Source organism: Zophobas morio, unplaced genomic scaffold, assembly GCF_036711695.1.
Source record: "Zophobas morio isolate AGI-343-1 ecotype UQ-CSIRO unplaced genomic scaffold, CSIRO_AGI_Zmor_V1 ptg001006l, whole genome shotgun sequence".
In the NCBI taxonomy this organism is placed as follows: Eukaryota; Metazoa; Arthropoda; class Insecta; order Coleoptera; family Tenebrionidae; genus Zophobas; species Zophobas morio.
The window spans coordinates 35,001-40,000 of record NW_026973108.1 but is presented as its reverse complement, the minus strand read 5'-3'; the positions used below and the strand labels follow the sequence as shown (position 1 = coordinate 40,000).

The following is a 5,000-nucleotide window of genomic DNA, read 5'->3' as shown; positions in this document are numbered from 1 at the left end:
GCGTTCTTCATCGACCCACGAGCCAAGTGATCCACCGTTCAGGGTAATCTTTTAGAATATACATTAAGACGCACGTTCTCTCCGGCTCGCCTCGCGACGGCCTGGAACGTTCTGCGTCGAAATTCTCTCGGTTTCGATTGTTTATTAAGATAAAAAAAGAAAAAAAAAGAAAAGAGAAACTTTCGAACGACGTGTCGTCTTACTAATTCCATCTTTTCCTCTCTCTCTTTTTTTTTTGTTAGTCGCAAGACTTGATCTCCTTTTCTAAAGCAGAAGCTCAACCGCACAACGATCACTTAACCAAACAAACTAGGTGTGATTTCGTCAAACGGCGCTTCCTAGGAGCGTCTCGAACGACGTTTCGAATCGTCTCGACGAGAACGGCGGCATCGAGCCGAACCCGTCGGCCGGGCGAAAATCATTTAAAACCCACGGTAACGAAGACGAGCAAAGGCGCACGAAACGCCCCGCACGTACTTACGAAACCTGCGATCCGAATCGAACTCTTTGAGGTTCTTTAGCGGATCAAGGTGCCCGAAATGCCGTCTGCCCGATCGCACGACGAACGCGCGTAAAGGACCGGCGCCGCGAGTTCGCATCGGCATGACGCCTAATCCGACTCTGGACGATTCAATAGTTCGAGGACGTCGCGTGACGCCGTCTCTTAGACGCGTTTCCTCTTTCGCACCGATCCCCACGTGGGACGAGAGAAGAGAAGAGAACGCGCTTCGGAAACGCGCGACGGCACCGCTAAAGGCTGGACGTGCCGTCGTCTACGCCGCAGACGTCTTTAGATGTTAGATCGAGCGTGTACGTCGTCCACGGACGCGACATACTTCGCACGACAACAACAACACGATCAGACGATGGTGTGTGTGTCTGTGTAAAGACAGTGCGTGTGTTCGAGACACGTTAATGATCCTTCCGCAGGTTCACCTACGGAAACCTTGTTACGACTTTTACTTCCTCTAAATGATCAAGTTTGGTCATCTTCCCAGCGACATCGGCGACGCCGAAACGCCACCGCGTACCGGTCCGAAGACCTCACTAAATCATTCAATCGGTAGTAGCGACGGGCGGTGTGTACAAAGGGCAGGGACGTAATCAACGCGAGCTTATGACTCGCGCTTACTGGGAATTCCTCGTTCATGGGGAACAATTGCAAGCCCCAATCCCTAGCACGAAGGAGGTTCAGCGGGTTACCCGGGCCGCTCGGCCAGGGAGGACACGCTGATTCCTTCAGTGTAGCGCGCGTGCGGCCCAGAACATCTAAGGGCATCACAGACCTGTTATTGCTCAATCTCGTGCGGCTAGAAGCCGCCTGTCCCTCTAAGAAGAATTGTTTGTACGCCGACAGTAAAAACCGCGCACGGCCAACGGGCGAACCCGAGACCGGCGGGCCTTTGGGATGTCGAAATACGCCTATTTAGCAGGCTAGAGTCTCGTTCGTTATCGGAATTAACCAGACAAATCGCTCCACCAACTAAGAACGGCCATGCACCACCACCCACCGAATCAAGAAAGAGCTCTCAATCTGTCAATCCTTCCGGTGTCCGGGCCTGGTGAGGTTTCCCGTGTTGAGTCAAATTAAGCCGCAGGCTCCACTCCTGGTGGTGCCCTTCCGTCAATTCCTTTAAGTTTCAGCTTTGCAACCATACTTCCCCCGGAACCCAAAAGCTTTGGTTTCCCGGAAGCTGCCCGCCGAGTCATCGAAAGAACGTCGGCGGATCGCTAGCTGGCATCGTTTATGGTTAGAACTAGGGCGGTATCTGATCGCCTTCGAACCTCTAACTTTCGTTCTTGATCAATGAAAGCGTTTTTGGCAAATGCTTTCGCTTCTGTCCGTCTTGCGACGATCCAAGAATTTCACCTCTAACGTCGCAATACGAATGCCCCCATCCGTTCCTATTAATCATTACCTCGGGGTTCCGAAAACCAACAAAATAGAACCGAGGTCCTATTCCATTATTCCATGCACACAGTATTCAGGCGAAGTTTTAGCCTGCTTTAAGCACTCTAATTTGTTCAAAGTAAACGTGCCGGCCCACCTCGACACTCAATGAAGAGCACCGCGGCGGGATTGAGTTGGGCCGCCCTCTCGAGCTAAGCCCACCGGCAGGACGTCCCGCGGCACGCCAGTTAACACCGCGAACGATGAACCGGCGGCGCGGGACACAGATTCGACTACGAGCTTTTTAACCGCAACAACTTTAATATACGCTATTGGAGCTGGAATTACCGCGGCTGCTGGCACCAGACTTGCCCTCCAATTGATCCTCGTTAAAGGGTTTAGAGTGTACTCATTCCGATTACGGGGCCTCGGATGAGTCCCGTATCGTTATTTTTCGTCACTACCTCCCCGTGCCGGGAGTGGGTAATTTGCGCGCCTGCTGCCTTCCTTGGATGTGGTAGCCGTTTCTCAGGCTCCCTCTCCGGAATCGAACCCTGATTCCCCGTTACCCGTTACAACCATGGTAGGCGCAGAACCTACCATCGACAGTTGATAAGGCAGACATTTGAAAGATGCGTCGCCGGTGCGAGACCGTGCGATCAGCGTAAAGTTATTCAGAGTCACCAAGTTGTACGATGACGGAGACCGCCACCGATTGGTTTTGATCTAATAAAAGCGCCCCTTCCGTTTCCGGTCGGGGCTCTGTTTGCATGTATTAGCTCTAGAATTACCACAGTTATCCAAGTAAATGTGGGTACGATCTAAGGAACCATAACTGATTTAATGAGCCTTTCGCGGTTTCACCTTAATTCGGCTTGTACTGAGACATGCATGGCTTAATCTTTGAGACAAGCATATGACTACTGGCAGGATCAACCAGGGAACTGCGTTCTCGTTCGGATACTCCGAAACTGAAAACTACACTTTCGTCGAAAGCGCGAGTGCGTGTTCGCGAAACGAACGCGTAGGAACGTAACGCCACGCTTAACTCTCTCTTTCGTTGTTTTATATACGAAAAATATCATACATAACGATACCGGTCGAAAAGTTTCGCGAGGAAACCTCCTGCGCCGGTTTAAAAGTTCAAACATTCTCCTCACTCTTCGCTAGATAGAATGCGACGGTGAGACGTGCCGAATTCTTTACAGAATCTGCACACGTTACGAGTATATTATATATTCTCGCTCGGAATGTAGGGAGTTGACGCAAATTTAATAGCTGTTCGATGCAACGAACGACGAATCGTGAAATTCGAACGTACGCCACCGTTTACAACAATGTAAGGTTGATCGCATAAGGACCGCCGACGATGGAACGTCCGCCGCATCCGCGATCTCGCTGTGCTGGACCGTCTTTCGAGGCAAGCTCGAACCCAATGAAGGAACTCAAGGATTCCATGAAATTCTAGGCGCAAACGCTCCGAGAGCCAAGTCTACTTCGGGTCATTTTCGACGGGTGCGATAACTACATTCTCAAAATTATCAACAAGACACACACACATACAAGGTTCGCTCTTATAATCATTAAAGGCACGACCACCAAAAGTAATCGCAACGTTTCGTTCTAAAAAGGTGAACGTATCGTCGTCTCTTTTTGTCGGGTCGGTCTGAATAACATAATAATGTCGTTGTTGAACATTATTTATTACAGAGAGAAACCAATGCGGTTAGCGTCTGCTATCATTTTTAGAGAATACGTAAAAACGCACAGTCTTAGAGACACCGAAGAACGGCCGGAACGTGCTGCGAAATTCATTTCGTCATAAATCCGAATTCCTTTTAAAAGTATTGGATAAGACTCGCAGACAGTCCGTGGTAACGCGAGCGAGAGGATGCAGTCGTTGGTCGGTATCTCGAGAGAACACCTCACACGCCACAACATCACTCCGCTACCTATAATAGCGCGCTTGACGTCGATCGGAGCCAAACGCTGCGAAGCGGCGACAGTGGTACGCGAGCAGGGGCGCGAGACACACCTCTCCCCGTCCGAGGTGCGCTCTGTCGGTGTGATGGCTCTTCGTAAAGAGCGGTTTGAACATTTTTCCACGGATTTTCGCAAGAAAAAAAATACGGCCGCATTGTGTTACGTAATCGAGGTAAGTTAGAATTTTTATTATAGCGATTTAGTTAATTTTAAAATACGTACCCGGTACGGGACGCCGTACTTCATAAATTCCGAACGCCGTACTTCATAAATTTCAAACGCCGTACTTTATAAACAACCAACGCCGTACTTCATAAACGACGAACGCCGTACATGTACTTTTAAAAAAATTTCCAAGTCCGGAGAAACGCCTTACTTTATAAAAGACGAACGCCGTACATGCACTTTTTAAAAATTTTAAGTACGGAAGAACGCCTTACTTTATAAAAGACGATCGACGTATATATAAAATGTTGTAAAATGAAATTTATTATATATGTCGAAATAACTTTCGAGAAGTTTTTTTTAATAAAAACGAGGGAGAATTGAAATAGCTGTAGCTGATTTTTTAAAACGAATTGTGCCATTCATGTTTTTTAATGCTTCAAACTGAATTTAAGTAACACCATAAATTTCGATTTTTTCAAGAAAACCTAGGGACAGTGGGAATCTCGTTAATCCATTTACGGGCGCCACGAATTAGACAACGAGACATTAGGCTTCACAATTACTGTACTTGCAATCACCGCCGTTAATCCGCGCGTTCCTTAAATTAAAATAAAAACTTTTTGTAAAATCTTCTCAAAATGAAGTCGTCTATTTCTACAATAAATTGAAATAACTAATTAAATTACCTCCTGATAAATGATAAAAACTTAATTTTTGATAACAAATTGTGCCATTTCGCCCTTTATAACTATTTCCGGTGTATTTATTACCGGTTGCCTGTATGTACGCGAAACCGCAAATTCGACAGCGCTAATGAACGCCGTACGTTTATTGTATTGTAGATCGACGACTGTGCTGCGTGTTTGAAAGTCGAAATCGATCGGTGGCGTTATACAGTCACTCGGCACGAACGCCGTACGTTATGAACGGCCAGTGTATTACCGGTTGTATATGAGGC

The 5,000-nt window shown here is 47.6% G+C and overlaps 2 non-coding genes across 2 annotated transcripts in view; both read right to left on the bottom strand.

Moving 5' to 3' along the window:
* Positions 1 to 46, bottom strand: part of LOC135122233 (5.8S ribosomal RNA) — a 157-nt gene extending 111 nt beyond the window's left edge. Inside the window, exon 1 of the ribosomal RNA XR_010279296.1 lies at positions 1 to 46. This exon is cut by the window's left edge and continues 111 nt beyond it. This is a non-coding gene — a ribosomal RNA (5.8S ribosomal RNA).
* Positions 47 to 913: 867 nt separating this feature from the next.
* Positions 914 to 2,834, bottom strand: LOC135122224 (small subunit ribosomal RNA). The gene has a single exon (XR_010279290.1). It is a non-coding gene; the product is annotated as a small subunit ribosomal RNA (ribosomal RNA).
* Between the last annotated feature and the right edge of the window lie 2,166 nt (positions 2,835 to 5,000).